At 42.7% G+C, this 17003-nt stretch overlaps 1 protein-coding gene across 2 annotated transcripts in view; it reads left to right on the forward strand.

Moving 5' to 3' along the window:
- Positions 1-17003, forward strand: part of LOC126175786 (iduronate 2-sulfatase) — a 145618-nt gene that overhangs the window by 34387 nt on the left and 94228 nt on the right. The window lies entirely within an intron of this gene.

Consider the following 17003-nt stretch of genomic DNA (forward strand, 5'->3'; position numbering starts at 1 on the left):
ACAGGCAGCAAGAAGATTCACCAATGAAGAATATCCAACAATAGAATTACCAAAAAAAATATTTCTAAAGTATCTGCAACTCATTCAGTCTTATTGACATATTCATACTGAAAGCCCCCTTTGCACAAGTTCATATAATTGTGCTGATTACAAGAACACACAGATAATAATGAACCCAATATTTTATTACTTAAAGAATATTGGTACAGAAAAAACTTGCTACGAAGTGGCTGCTCTATTAGTCCAAGGCATGTTGGCTGAAAGTGAACGTGTGACTGAGAGTGGGGCTGGCTGGGCCCGACTCTGTAAGCCATTGGCTGGCCGGTAGAGTGAACTGTGGAGAGGCTGCTCACACATTCGAGAGTGAAGGCTTCTACTGGCGCTGCCATGTTGTGACTTCTGTGGCGTGCCATACAGCTGCAGGCCCAGATTGCAAGTGAGGAATCTTTTTCAAAAATCAGCTGAAAGATATTTCAAATACCAAAAAGTATAATAAGTTTGTCTGAGTGGCAGTAGGCACAGAAATATTCATTTTGTAAACAAAAACTGCCTTTTTTGGCTGCAGTGTATTTTATATGTTCCAGAAGAATTTTACTTTAAGGCATCTTCAGTGGAACCTATAATGTTCCAGTTTTGTTTTGATAAGAGATATTTGTGGACTTAAAAAAATATGTGAACTGTTTTATAATCTACAAATATTGCATATCAAAACAAAACTGTATCATTCTAGAGTCCACTGAAGATGCCTTAAAGTATAAGGCAAAAGGTGTCTGGAACAAATAAAATACATTGGAGCAAGAAAGATGGCTTTTATTTACAAAATGAACAAAAAAGAGTATAGTGATATATAAAAATTAAAGTCACTCTAAAAATATTTTATGGCTTTGCCACCCAGTGAACCTCACATTTAGTGATCCTGTAGTTGGATGCAAATATAAATCAAATTGAAACTCAAGATACAAGGTGCAAATAACTATGAAGAATTTTGATACTTGAGTTTAAAACATAATAGAATGAAGAATTTGCTACATTTACTTCACCACAAACATACTCATGTGGCAACTGTGGAGTTAAGATACGAATCTTGATTAGAAGAATTTTGTATTGAAGATTAAAATACAAGAAGAAATTAACTAAGAAGATTTTTGCTCAAAAATTTACAACATTTTGGTTGGCATGAACTTCCTCATATGGTGACCCTCAGGTGAAACATGATTCGATTATGAAGACACTGGGTACAAGAAACTAAGGAAGAAGAAGCGATCAGAAAATGAATAAAACATTACTTTCATCTGGTCTTCAGTCACATTGCAGGATTTCTTGAAGAATAATTTATTTGCAGCTGATTCACTCAAGATTAAATAATATTCACTATTTCCATGTGGAACATGGATATAAATTACTAAGAGCAGAATACATCACCACGTATATGAGAGCTTTCATACAGTAGACAAAGTTAGGCAACTACACACAATAAAATAAACTACAATCTTTATAATAACTTTCAGTGAAAAATACAAAGAAAGATTAAACTTTGAAAAACATCTGAATTAATTAATAGATTAACTGACATTTAAATTGAAAAACTGTAAATATATGATGTGAATTACACTCCTGGAAATTGAAATAAGAACACCGTGAATTCATTGTCCCAGGAAGGGGAAACTTTATTGACACATTCCTGGGGTCAGATACATCACATGATCACACTGACAGAACCACAGGCACATAGACACAGGCAACAGAGCATGCACAATGTCGGCACTAGTACAGTGTATATCCACCTTTCGCAGCAATGCAGGCTGCTATTCTCCCATGGAGACGATCGTAGAGATGCTGGATGTAGTCCTGTGGAACGGCTTGCCATGCCATTTCCACCTGGCGCCTCAGTTGGACCAGCGTTCGTGCTGGACGTGCAGACCGCGTGAGACGACGCTTCATCCAGTCCCAAACATGCTCAATGGGGGACAGATCCGGAGATCTTGCTGGCCAGGGTAGTTGACTTACACCTTCTAGAGCACGTTGGGTGGCACGGGATACATGCGGACGTGCATTGTCCTGTTGGAACAGCAAGTTCCCTTGCCGGTCTAGGAATGGTAGAACGATGGGTTTGATGACGGTTTGGATGTACCGTGCACTATTCAGTGTCCCCTCGACGATCACCAGTGGTGTACGGCCAGTGTAGGAGATCGCTCCCCACACCATGATGCCGAGTGTTGGCCCTGTGTGCCTCGGTCGTATGCAGTCCTGATTGTGGCGCTCACCTGCACGGCGCCAAACATGCATACAACCATCATTGGCACCAAGGCAGAAGCGACTCTCATCGCTGAAGACGACACGTCTCCATTCGTCCCTCCATTCACGCCTGTCGCGACACCACTGGAGGCGGGCTGCACGATGTTAGAGCGTGAGCGGAAGACGGCCTAACGGTGTGCGGGACCGTAGCCCAGCTTCATGGAGACGGTTGCGAATGGTCCTCACCGATACCCCAGGAGCAACAGTGTCCCTAATTTGCTGGGAAGTGGTGGTGCGGTCCCCTATGGCACTGCGTAGGATCCTACGGTCTTGGCGTGCATCCGTGCGTCGCTGCGGTCCGGTCCCAGGTCGACGGGCACGTGCACCTTCCGCCGACCACTGGCGACAACATCGATGTACTGTGGAGACCTCACGCCCCACGTGTTGATCAATTCGGCGGTACGTCCACCCAGCCTCCCGCATGCCCACTATACGCCCTCGCTCAAAGTCCGTCAACTGCACATATGGTTCACGTCCACGCTGTCGCGGCATGCTACCAGTGTTAAAGACTGCGATGGAGCTCCGTATGCCACGGCAAACTGGCTGACACTGACGGCGGCGGTGCACAAATGCTGCACAGCTAGCGCCATTCGACGGCCAACACCGCGGTTCCTGGTGTGTCCGCTGTGCCGTGCGTGTGATCATTGCTTGTACAGCCCTCTCGCAGTGTCCGGAGCAAGTATGGTGGGTCTGACACACCGGTGTCAATGTGTTCTTTTTTCCATTTCCAGGACTGTATATATATCCAATATTTACACCACATAAGAAGCAACAATATATACAAGTAATATAAACATTTAATTATTAAATCAAGAATTTATTCAATGGTGCAAATTTGGACTGAATACAATTTTTAAATACTTATTATTATCTGCAAAGAAGAAATAATATTGTATTTTTTGTGACAACATAAACAAACACACTGCTGACAGACAATCCAATAACAAGACAAACATGCCATTAAACATTATCTTATGGCTTATGACAACAAATATTAAATGTCAAGAAGATACACAACAAAAAGAATTTAAAACGTTTTTCAGGAACATTTTAACTCAAATATCCATGTTGCATATTTTGAATGCACTACAACTTCATCGAGTACAACTCAGCCTATAACACAAATATTTTGAAAACAAGACAGAAGAGCATGCAGTAGTCATGCTATACTACAGTAACATCAGTTGGCAATTTATACTACACTGTGACCAACTTCTTCATGACATAGCAGTTAGCAAACACCATAACCCATACGTTCTGTTAAGTAATATCATGGTCAGGTTGATCAGCAGAAAAATGTTTTTGACAACAAACTAAACCATAATACATACATCATATATGGACAAAAGAAAAATACAATTACAATTAGTAATGCGTCCAGTCACCCTCAGTGTCAATAATTGCTTGGCATGTCCGTGGCATACTTGAAACCAAGTTTTCCATGTACACACAAGGGATGGGCTTCCATATGCTTCAAAGTTGCATTGACAGTAGTTTCAGAATGAAGATGTTTTCCCCTTGCAACTTCTTTTTGAAATAAGACCATACATTTTCAATACCATTAGTGTCAGGTGACTGTGAGGACCAATCTAGTACCTGCACACCTTTCTCTTTTTTCCAATCACTGCGAAAGGCTGACACAGTGCTTCAGATCATTGTCCTCTTTCAGGATTCAAATATCATTTTGTTGATAAACCAACATACAGAAGTTGGCATCAAACATCTTCGACATATGTGATGTATAAGCTGCACTCATATCTCTTCTTATGTATCTCGGTCAAGAATTCAAAATAAACTAATACTTTATGGGCATTGCATGAAAGACAAAGGTTCTCTCTATCGGGTTGTGAAAGAACTAAGGTGATATCTTGTACCATCTGTGTGTAATGCCAATCATGCTCTTAATTAGCAGTCTATATGACTCGAAGCAGATGACACATGGCAAAGGAGAGAGGTTACATGAGACATCAGCAGCCAGCAGCAGATGCAGTTGATGTTTTGTAATATGCTTCTTAGTGGAATCCTCTTAATTACAATCTGTTGTATTCTGTTCTTTTATAATAGAATATTTTGTGAAATGATTTGTCAATTTTAATTTCTTTTGTCAGCTGATCAAGTGAAGCGGTATTTAGTGACATAAACAATATGTCAGACAATGTGTTATTTAACAACTTGATTGCCATGTGAATTAAAAATAACTCATTCAAAATTTCGTTTTTGGGCTCCATGAAGTAAATACAACCCTCAGACAAATTCTCATATAAAACATCATGGAGCCATGGTATATCACAACAGCATGCTGCGACTCTGTGTTCTGTATGATTATTCTGCTATTCACAATTATGTGTCTGACAGAATGTTCATCAAACTACCTTCAAGCTACTTCTCTACCATTTCCCTCTCAAACAGCGTGAATACTTAAATCTTTCTGTGCAAGCTCTGACTTCTCTTATCTTACTGACATGATCATTACTCTTTTTGCAGATGGATATCAATAAGATTTTCTTGCATTTGAATGAGGAAGTTGGTGATTGAAATTTTAAGAGACGATCATGCCACAATGAGAAGTGGCTTTGTCTAATGATTACCATCCCAATTCACGTATCCTATCTATGGCACATTCTCCCTCATTTCCCTATAACAGAAAATGAGCTGCCTTTCTTTGAACTTTTTCAGTGCCCCCTATCAATTGTATCTGATGTGGAGCCCATATCACACAGCAGTACTCCAGAAGAGACAAACTTGCATAGTGTAGGGAGTCTCTTTGGTTGACCTTCTAACACTTTGGGTGACTTACAGTGGTGATGTATGTGTGTAAACTACCACTTCTTCAATGATATGACGTCCTTGAGATTGTCAGTCGACTTTCCTTGCTGGTTAGCTTGCTGCTGCAACCTCCTTTTCTCTTCATCTCCGAAGTATGTTTGCTAGAACAGGAATTTCTCAAGAATCTTTCTACTTATAAAAATAAGCAGACATACACAGTTTCTTTTGCTTCACTTAACAATGCATATTTAAACAAAAAACTTTTACTAATCTCATTCTCCACATAAACAAACACTGTCAAGTAGGTCCCTTCACATATCCAAAGGTTAGAAACAAAGTTCATTTACACATAAGAAAAAGTTGGCCTAAAAAACTAAGTCCATTCTCATCCTGAATCTGAGTACATGTCTTAATGTCTTATCCCCTCCAAGTCCAAGCCGAGCATTAATCAACAATATTTCAACTGTTCTTCTTTTTTTCACTACAACAGTCAAAGTTATAAAACAGCATGGAATAACATAGAAGTTCCTTGAGTCTGCTGTGTTCTTTCATGAAACTTCTGTGGTTTGACCGGCAAACACTTGTCAGTGCCATTTTTACCACAATGTGTACAGTCTTCTTATTACACACTTCGGACCTGCATACACAGACAGGTAACATGCAGTAGATAGGCTCTCTCACACTTATATTTAAAATATTGTGTGTTCGAGATAGTAGAAGGCCGAGTGGTTCTACAATTTGTGTGGAAATTCTCAAAACACTATATGTCCCCCTCCGTTTTATATATAACCATCATGTACATTAATCTCACAGATAATAACGATTCACATTTTAACAGTATACATTGAGCGATTCTTTGACATCAAGACCTGAGTGTTCATTAGTGATCCAATAAGCCTGACTAGTATTTAGGAAATGTGAGACTTCATTTTTATTTTCAGTTGTAAGCTACAGGTGTTTGTGACAGTTGAGTAATCCATTTTCTGTTTTCATCTTTAATACTACCTTCCCTAAGTATGTATTACTTCTAATATTTTATGTAGTTTGGAGAAACTCTGGGCAACATGAAAATGTTCCTTTGGACACTCATAAACTTACATAGCATGTAATAACGCTCATTGTGTATAGAGTTCAAACTTAGCAGAATAATCCGCATGAAATGTGTGACTTCTGTCATGAGACTGTCCTTTTCCCCTAGGATCAGTACCTATACCTTGCCTGTGGGTTGACCATACGAGTGCACTTCCGCTTTTCATTCTGGTAGGTACGCCCCTTTATACAACATTCCTGTTCATTAAGCTACAGGTCATGTAGGTACACCTGCCCTTTATATTCAATAAATGCCGGGTACGCCCCCCTTATTCTTTCTGAGTAGGCCTCATGGTTCATTACCTGCAGTATATATTCCTATGTATACTATAATTAAATATTTTCTGTCAAAAATAAAAAATCTACACTAGCATTTACTTCTTAATACTTCATTTAATCCTTGGAGTCCTCCTCTACTTTTCAACTTCTATACACTTAATAGATTCCATGTCTATATACTATTCAGTAGGTAATATGTTTACATACACTATTCAATTCCCATTATCCTACAACTCCTCAATTTATCAGAGTATTTGCTACACTGACTTTTCTTAAACAAACATCATGATACTTCAATCTCACTTGTGTTCTCTTTCATTACTCATGCCTCCTTCTTATGTATACTCGCTCAATGTGAAATTGTCACAGTTTCTTTTTCAGTTTTTTTTATTTTTTTATTTTTTATATGTATTTTTTCAGTATATATGCGATATGGAATCGTCATAGTTCTCATGATAGTTTTTATATAAATAGGCGATGTAGAACCGTCTTAATAAAAAATGATATGTGCATGTTTCCCAATGTACACATATCTTTCTCCCTACAGCACATGGTGGTTCTCACCTCTTTCTAATCTGTTATCTCATTGTTTGCATATCTGTCTCTCTTTTTGTGTATGTAGATGTGTGTTCATGTACTCCGATTCTTCATCCTTCTTATTGAAGATAAGTTGTAGGTTATTGGGAACCACAGAAACCAGGAAGGACTTCTGTGATAGAAGTAGATGAATATGGAAAGAGGGAAAAAATAGATAGGTCCTCAAATGAGAAGTAAGAAAGGAAATAAATAGAAATGGTTGCTAAGATCGAAGAAGAGGAAGAAGACAGCCCGAAAGACAGGAAACCCTTCCCATCCCCCTTTCCCAGGATCCCTCCTCACAGGTACTTGAGTGAGAAGCCGGAGGAGGTTTGGTGTTAAATTGTCTCCTACAGAATGGACATTCCCACCCTTACCCTTGAGTTCCTGAAGGAAATCTTAGCATCCCTCTGGAAACAGCAAGTGATGAAGAATCAGGCACACTTGTTTGTGAGGGTCATCTGAAAGGTGTGGTGTGTGTTTCATGTTAGTCATGATTTATGTGTTTTCATAAACCATGCTTTTATCCATAATACCCACCCCTTTCAAAACTGATACAAACCCTCCTATCTACATCACATCTCATAAAAGGTATAAAATATTCTATACAAAGTAGAAAATCTATAAACTATGTTATCACATTTCTTTAATTAGTCATCCAATATTATATGTTCTGCTAACTTAATATTTCTTTCAGTTCACTGAGAAAAATTGCATCAAGAAATATAAACTGGAGCTCTGGCCCGATTATGCAAGTACATTTGTCAAAGAATAACGCAGGTGTCCTAATGCCAGCTCAGCATGGACAGAAACCTCACATAGAGCAAAATGGCAAAAGCTGGCTTGACTATATTACATTCAGTATGAGAATAGTATTCCCATGACTTCAGAAATTATTTAACAAAGAAATTATTGTTGAGGTCATCATAATGTCACCTCATATCATCACGATATACAAACTCGATAATGTTGGTTTCACCCAGACCTCTACACACAGGTTTGCAAAGAAACTGGTGAAGAGATTACATACTAAGATAACTCCAAGGAAAAATACGACCTAACTCTACATGGAGACTGCTCCGATCGAAACCGAGGTCCAAGCAAAAATATGACCCAATCATATATGGAGACTGCGCTGGTCAAAACCGAGGGAGATAAGAGCTGACCAAGTGCACCTAATATATCTTGTCCCAAGGCAGTGCCAAATGATGGAGATCGGAGACAACATGTGTGCAAATTTCTGCCTCATGCTGCAGTCGAGCAAAGTCGGGACAACTCCGAATTGGGGACAGGTAGGTGCGAATGCACTGTTTAAATTCCCACCTCATGTGTGCTCTTGCAGGGTACATAAGAGTAGTACCAGAAGCACTTATGCAGATGCTTCTTTAGTTTCACAAGAGATTATATAGGGAGTTAGAGGTTGTCAGTAGTCTGACTGACTGGAACAAGGAAATCTCTTACCAGGAGCAATTCTGGATGACATAATCACAAATTCTCACTGGTATGGTTTTTTCCAGGACCTGTAAGTGGGGAATGATAGAATAGTTTAAGAATCTGAGGTAATTCGGTGCAGGAAATTTATTACAGAAGAAAATCCGAAAACAACTCGGGACCCGACGGTCATCACTCCATCCGTTAACTCAGAATACTAACAGCCCTGGGGTATATGTACTACCTTACATCTTTTACATTGTACTTTTCCTTGTCTGATCCAGTAGTAGGATCCACTAAAAATAATGTCTTGGGATGGATTGCCATTTGTACTCGGTATGGTCCTTCATATTTTTAGAAAATTTTTTTGTTTCTTTCTTCAGGGCAGAGCTTTGAAGATGTTGTTTTACAAGAACTAGGTCATCGACCTTGTACTGAGGTTCAAAAGCTTTTTCATTATGTTTAATTACTCTTTGTTGTGCTTTTTTCAATTAAATTCTTAGAAACTATTTCATGATTCAGTTTGTAATCGACAATAGGTTGTTTGGGCCAATTCAATCATTTAATCAGAGGTTCTCCTACAAAGGGTTTGCCTATTACTTCTAATGGTGTCAACCCAGTTGATAAATGTGGTAATTCACTTAGAATAAGTTCAAAATCTTTAATTTTTGTTGCCCATAAAGTATGTTTTTCATGGCGGTAGGTACAGCATAGTTTTTCAATTGCCTGCATTACTCTTTCACATGGATTCAAAGATGGGTTATAGTTGGATATTAACACTTGATGAATACCTTCCCATGCTAGAAATTATTCAAATTCGTTACTCACAAATTGTGGGCTATTATCCATAAGAAACCTTTTCGGTTTACCTGCTTCCAGGAAGTATTGTTGTAAACAGTGTATAACTGTCAGTGTATTGGCTCTTTTGATTGGGTCTAGTTTAACATATTTTGACCAACATTCTATGATGACCAAAATGTATGACAGTCCTCCTTTTCCTTTTGGAACTGGTCAAAAACAAAAAAAAAATCTGCTGCTGTGAGATCGTGCAACGACTTAGGAATAATCGGATACATTGTGTACTTCATATGAGTATTATTCTCTTTCACTTTCTGGCAGATTTCACAAGTTCTTATCAAAGATGCTACTTTATGACCTAGCTTCTTAAAATAATAAAACTTATTCATATGGGCTATACACTTTTTTATTCCGAAGTGTCCATATCCTTTATGAACATACCTCACAAGTGCATCTTGCATTACCTTTGGAGTGCATAAGCATCAATATTGCAATGTTACACAGTCTCTACAAAACAAATTATGACCTATAATTTTCCATTTTTCTACTTAATTAGGAGGTAAGGAATTTTGGATACACATAGAAAACATTTCTGTAAAATAGGGATCATGATGGATATTTTCTGTTATTCTTTGAGCCATCTCTTGAACCCTGATGTTCTGATATTCAGCTGACATAAAATTAATTGCAAAAATAATGCCGGGTCCTTCCATACATTTTAATTCTTCCATTCCTACTGGTAGCCTAGACAAAGCGTCCAGTACAATATTTTTGGAACCTTTTACATATTGTATTCGAATATCATATTCCCGTAGGAACAGCATCCATCACATTAACCTACTGTGTGACAATTGACTATTCATTAGAAAAGATAGATCTTGATGATCTGTATAAACATGGATTTATGATCCCCATATTAGTGTTTGAAATTTCTGAATACTCCATACAACTGCCAATAGTTCTTTATCATTGGCTGTATAATTTAGTTCATGCTTATTTAGACTATGGCTGGCAGAAGCTATGGTTTAGTGCTCTACATTATTTAGATCCCACTCTCCTTGGAACAGTTCTGCAGCAATACTGTAATCAGATGCATCTGTTGACAATTTAAATGGCTCGCCCATAACTGGATGATGTAATATAGGTGATTCAACAAGCGCTCTTTTGACGTTTTCAAACCCATCATTTGCTTCTTGGTCCCAAATCCCATGTTACACTCTTCCTTAATAAACGTAAAATTTTGTATCATTCAGTTATTGACCTCTTATGTACCATGGATAGTATCCGGCCATTCCAGTAAACTCATTCAACTGCCTTACATTTCTTCAGGGCGTGGTCTAATTCCCTGCACTCCCACAATATGACCTAAAAACTTAACCTCTTGGCTTGTGAAGTATGCTTTAGATAGCTTTATCATAATACCTTTTTCTTTAAATTTCTTGAGGGTCTCACGTAAGGTTAGATCCATGTTCTTTTCAAGAAGCTGATATTATCAGGATATCGTCTACATATATTATTAAATCCTTCAATAACTCTCTCCCTAATGCCTTATCCAGTGCACATATAAATACAGATACAGAAATCTTAAGTCCAAAAGGCAATACATTAAAATGATATGATTTACCATCAAACAGAAATGCTGTGTACTTTTTTGATTCTGGATGTAACCTAATTTGACAATATCCCACAGTCAGGTCCACCGTGCTAAAAAACCTCGCTTTCTCAAACTTGGATAATGATGTTAATCAGTCTGTCTCTTTCTGTATCTATATGCTTATTCAAAGTACGCGCATCTGGCACTAATCGTACCCTTCCCGCAGCTTTTTTTCACCACTACCAAAGGGTTATTCTATACTAGAACTATGTTCTATTGCATTGTTGTCAATCTTTTGTTGATTTCCTTCTTAAATGCTTCTTTCAAATTCACAGGTATCGGATACGGCTTACAGAAAAATGGAGTGTCATCTTTGATTTTAAACTTACATATGTAGTCGCTGATATTGCCTGGACAATCGGAAAACACTACTTCATATTCCATTAGAATTTTATATAAATCTTGTCTTTGTTGATCGGTCAGTATTATGGACTCATTTACTTTGTCTTGTATGTCAGCTCAATGTGATACATGATCTACATTATCGATCTCAGGTGACAATTGTGCTGTAGCAGTTAATTGTAGGCATTGACACTCAGTTGTTTGTTTTGCAGTGTGGTTATCTGTAACAAATGGTATCCAGCATCTACTGTTCCTGTTACCAAAACAAAGAAGATTTTCCTCAAAGTTTAAGATGACTTTAAATTCTAATAACCAATCTAAACCAAATAACATATCTCTATTAATATTTTATACTATTAAAAGTGTTTGCTGAAATAAGTTATTTCCAATGCTGCAGTTCACTTGAGTTTCGTGTTTCACCACTTTACTTTTCATTCCTGTTATTCCAACTATGTAAACTCTGGCCACTGGTAATAATGGTAAGTGATGTTTAGTCTGTAATGAACTAAAGAATGTGTTGGAGATGAGTGATACCTCACTCCCTCAATCCCCCCTGCGGGTTCGGGGGTTAGAATAGGCCCCGCGGTATTCCTGCCTATCATAAGAGGCGACTAAAAGGAGTCTCCAACATTTTGGCCTTAATGTAATGGTCCCCTATGGGGTTTGACCACTACATTTCAAAATTAGTGCGTACCATTTGGGGAAGGACGCCTTACGTGGTGCATCTTAAATCCATCTTGCCCTAAGATCTGGCACACCCGATATTGTCATGGAGTTGGACTTACACCGAGCTTCCGGCCGCATCAGCTGCAGTGTGTTCCAGGTAGCATACATTCCCTCCATTGTGCACTTCCATCTTTGCTCTCATGATATACATGGATATTCGACACCCGACATCCAGCATGGTAGCCAGTTCGTTGTGGTGGGATTTTCATGTACCCTCTTGGTGGTAGCCCCCTGACAACACAGGGATTGCCCTGCTGATGCCTGAGCTGCTACCTCCCCACGTATGCCAAGGAGTAGATGCCTATCCCTCTGGGGCATCAGGACTCCTGGCAAAGGCCATCCTGCCAGGTGGTCTTTACTGAGGCTGGGTAGCGCCCGTGGGGAGAGCTCCTGGTCAGAGTGGGTGTCAGGGCGGATGACCTGCAATGAAACATGGTACATCATCTCTTGCTGCTGGGCCTCCACCAGCAGTCTCTAAGCAATCGAGGTCTAATCTCAATGGCAAGAAATATGATCCGAGATCATTTCCCTCCCTGGCCACTCCATGGGAGGAACGTATGGCTAAAGACGGCAGTGCAGATTATTCACCCCGGTACCTCATCTATATGCGAGTTGATGGAGAATCATTTATGTCGATGAAGCCTCAATTTTTTGTGGAGCATTTAGAGGACGAGTTCGGGGAGGTGGAGGGCTTGTCCAAAATGTGCTCTGGGTCAGTTCTAATCAAAACAGCATCCTCTGCCCAGTCACTTGTGACAAGTTGGGGGATGTTTCAGTTACCATCATGCCCCATAAGAGTTTAAACATGGTCCAGGGTATTATATTCCACAGGGATCTTCTTCTGCAGTCAGACGATGAACTACGTGCCAACTTAGAACGACGAGGTGTTCACTTCGTCCGGTGCATCCATCGGGGTCCGATGGATAATCAGGTAGCCACCGGTGCCTTCATATTGGCCTTCAAGGGTGATGTCTTAACTGAAAAGGTCAAGGTGATGTGAAGCCATATATCCCTCCTCCGATGCGGTGTTTTAAATGCTGGAAGTTTGGGTGTATGTCATCCCGATGTACTTCCGGCATCATGTGTCGAAATTGTGGATGTCCTTCGCATCTCAATACTCCATGTGCCCCACCTCCCATCTGTGTTAACTGCAGAGAACACCATTCCCCCTGTTCGCCGGACTGCTGGGTATTCCAGAAAGAATGGAAGACCATGGAATATAAGGCCCTGGACCGCTTGACCTACACTGAGGCCAAGCAGAAATATGAGAGGCTACATCCTGTGCCAATGACGTCAACCTAAGCCGCTGCTGCAACAATGGTTCTCCCATCTACTGTGTTCTCATGTACGGTTGGCTCTATGATCTGTCCGAATCCACCGGCCCCCTTGATTGTGGGAGGGGAGGGGGGGGGGAGGGGGGGGGCACTTCACTCCCTGTTGCTCCTGCTCCATCTACTTCAGGAGCAACCCCCCCACCAATCATCGTGGACACCAGTTCCCAGTTCCCACTTCCCAGCCGGAGAAGCGTAAGACTTCTTCGGCTCCTCTCACCAGGAAGGGGTCCCTTGGGGACCTCCCTTCGCAAGTTCCGACTGGCTGGAAAGCGGACACCCGCAAGTGGCTGAAACAACCACCGGTCGCTGGTCATAGAGCCTCAAGGTCATCGTCCATCCCTGAGACTGACCCAGTGAAGTCCTCCCAGCCTGAACCACCGAAGGCACAACGCGAGAAGCAGAAGAAGAAAAAGGTTCCCAAGAAGCCCGACATTGCGGTGGCACCTGTACCACTGCTTCCTACAAGCTCAACATCTGAGGACGAGGTCGAGATTCTGGCGTCTGCTGAAGACCTGGATCTCGCCGGACCCTCGGACGCAATGGATGTCACTCGGGCGGGTACTGAAACAGTGGCAGCAAGTGACCCTGTGGCCTAATCTGCCTCCCCAGTCCCTTCACGCCTTTCTCAGCTGTGGACAATGTCTCCCTCCAGTGGAACTGCGGTGGTTTCTTCCACCATCTTGCTGAGCTCCAACAACTTCTCAGCCTTCACCCTTTCTTCTGCATTGCTCTTCAAGAAACTTTGTTTCCAGTGATGCGAACCCCCGCCCTCCGTGGTTATCAGGGTTATTATAAGAACCGGGCAGCTTATGAAAGGGTATCTGGTGGCGTCTGCATCTATGTCCTTCACTCTCTTCACAGCGAGTCTGTCCTTCTACAAACACCTTTAGAGGCTGTCGCTGTTCGGGTGTGGATGCCACAGGCTGTTACTGTCTGTAGTCTCTATCTTCCACCAGATGGTGATGTCCCACAGCATGTCCTGGCTGCTCTGATAGCCCAATTGCCGCCACCTTTCCTGTTACTGGGCGACTTCAACGCCCATAACCCTCTGTGGGGTGGGTCAGTGACAACAGGTCGAGGCACTTCTGTTGAGCATGTATTGACACAGCTCGACCTTTCCATTTTAAATGACGGTGCCTTCACACATTTCAGTGTGGCGCATGGCACGTACTCAGCCATCGACCTTTCGATCTGCAGCCCTAGCCTCTTACCGTCTGTCCAATGGAGTATGCATGACAACCTGTGTGGTAGTGACCACTGTAACTGCCACAGCGTCTCTCTTCTGGGCGACCTTACATATGGGCTATGAATAAGGCTGACTGGGACGTGTTCTCCTCCATGGCTGCTATTGCGCCTCTTTCTAATGAAGCCATTGATGTGGTGGTTCACTCGGTCACCACCGGCATCATTACTGCCACAGAATCTGCCATTCCCTGTTCTTCTGGGTCCCCTCGGTGGAGGACTGTGCCTTGGTGGTCGCCTGCGACCGCCGAGGTGATTAAAGATCGCCGGTGGTCACTCCAGCGTCACAAGCAACATCCCTCAATAGAACACCTCATCGCCTTTAAACGGCTGTGTGCATGGGCCTGCCGCCTTATTTGCCAACACAAGCAGGAGTGCTGGGAACGGTATGTCTCCACCATTGGCCTCCATATCTCTCCATCGCAGGTTTGGGCCAAGATTAGGCGCCTCTATGACTATCGGACCCCTGTCAGCATCCCTGCACTCTCACTGAATGGAGCAGTTTGTACTGACTCTGACGTAATTGCAAACTGCTTGGCAGAGCATTTTACTCTGAGTTCGGCTTCTGTGAATTACCCACTGGCCTTGTGCTCCATTAAAGAGTGGGTGGAACGTCGGAGCCTTTCATATCACACCCGCCATCCTGAATCCTACAATGTTCCAGTCAGTGAGTGAGAATTCCACAGTGCCCTAGCCGCTTGCCCTGATACAGCTCCCTGGCCAGATCGCATCCACTGTTAGATGCTGAAACACCTCTCAGTGGACTGCCAGTGACGCCTCCTCAACCTTTACAACCATAACTGGGTCGAGGGTGAGTTTCCGTCGCAATGGCGGGAAGCATTGTTATCCCCATTTTGAAACCTGGCAAGAACCCATTGGAGGTGGACAGCTACCACCCCATTAGCCTCACCAACATTCTTTGCAATTTGCTCGAACACATGGTGAGCCGGCGCTTGAGTTGGGTACTCGAGTCTCGGGGCCTTCTGGCTCTGTCTCAGGGTGGGTTGCATAAAGGCCGCTCTGCCGCTGACAATCTGGTGAGCCTGGAGTCAGCCATCCGTACGGCCTTTGCCTGCCATCAGCACCTCGTCGCTGTCTTTTTTGAGATGCGGAAGGCATACGATACGACATGGCGCCATCACATCCTCTCTACGCTTCATGGTTGGGGTCTTCGGGGTCCACTGCCGATTTTCCTACGAAATTTTCTGTCTCATCGTACCTTCTGCGTGCAAGTCGCAGACTCCCATAGTTCCTCCCGAGTTCAGGAGAACGGGGTACCACAGGGATCTGTCCTAAGTGTCTGCCTGTTTTTAATTGCAATTAACGGGCTCATTGCGGCAGTGGGAATGTCTGTCTCAGCTTCCTTGTATGCTGGTGACTTCTGCCTCTCCTATAGCTCCTGTCCTGTGTACAGCATACTTGTGGAGGCAGGTGTCCCTCCACTGCGATTATGGCGCCAACATTTACTGGCCGCTTATGCTACGCATGTTTGTAGCTTGTCCGGGCATCCTAATTATCGTCTCCTGTTCCTTCAGTCAGTTGTCCATCTCCCAGAACATCAGTCCCGGTTGGGTTATATGATCGCAGTCCACATCAGCGAGCTTCTCTCTGGGCTTGGGGTTTTCCCTCCTCCACCTCCTTTCCAGGCCGCCCTGCGTACACCCCCATGGTGTGTGCCCTGCCATTGCCTTCGGCTCGAATTGGCACAAGGCCCGAAGGACTCAGTCCCTCCGGAGGCTTTCTGCCACTGCTTTCTTTCCATCCTTACCATGTATCAGGGCTCTGGCATTGTTTACGCTGACGGTTCGATGGTTGCTGGTCGAGTCAGTTATGCTCTCACTCTAGGGGACCATTACGAACAACATTCATTGCTGGCTGGCTGCAGCGTTTTCACTGCTGAGCTGACCGCCATCTTTCGTGCCCTAGATTATATCGGCTCCTGCTCAGGTGAGTCCTTTGTTATTTGTAGCGACTCCCTGAGCAGTTTACGAGCTATCAACCAGTGCTTCCCTCACTCTCGTCTGGTGATGGCTGTCCAGGAGTCCCTCCATACTCTTGCCCATTGTGGCCGCTCTGTGGTCTTTGTGTGGACCCCTGGTCATGTCGGCATCCCTGGCAATGAACATGTTGACCACCTGGCCAAACAGGCCACCAGTGAACCAACTCTGGACATTGTCCTCCCAGAGACTGATTTGCGAGCAGTCTTACACCTCAAAGTTTTCGTGCAATGGGACGCGGAATGCTGCGATCTGACCACACCCAATAAACTCCGTGCTATCAAGGCGACGACGACTGTGTGGCAGCCATCCATGCGAGCCACTCGCAGGGACTCTGTTGTCCTTTGTCGGCTCTGCATTGGCCACACCTGGCTGATGCACAGATATTTACTGAGCTGTGAGGACCCGTCTTTCGGCCTGTCCCCATTTAGCTGTGCTCAGGCAGACATTTGCACTGCCTGATACGCTCCCTGC

Source organism: Schistocerca cancellata, chromosome 3 (assembly GCF_023864275.1).
Source record: "Schistocerca cancellata isolate TAMUIC-IGC-003103 chromosome 3, iqSchCanc2.1, whole genome shotgun sequence".
Classification (NCBI taxonomy): domain Eukaryota; kingdom Metazoa; phylum Arthropoda; class Insecta; order Orthoptera; family Acrididae; genus Schistocerca; species Schistocerca cancellata.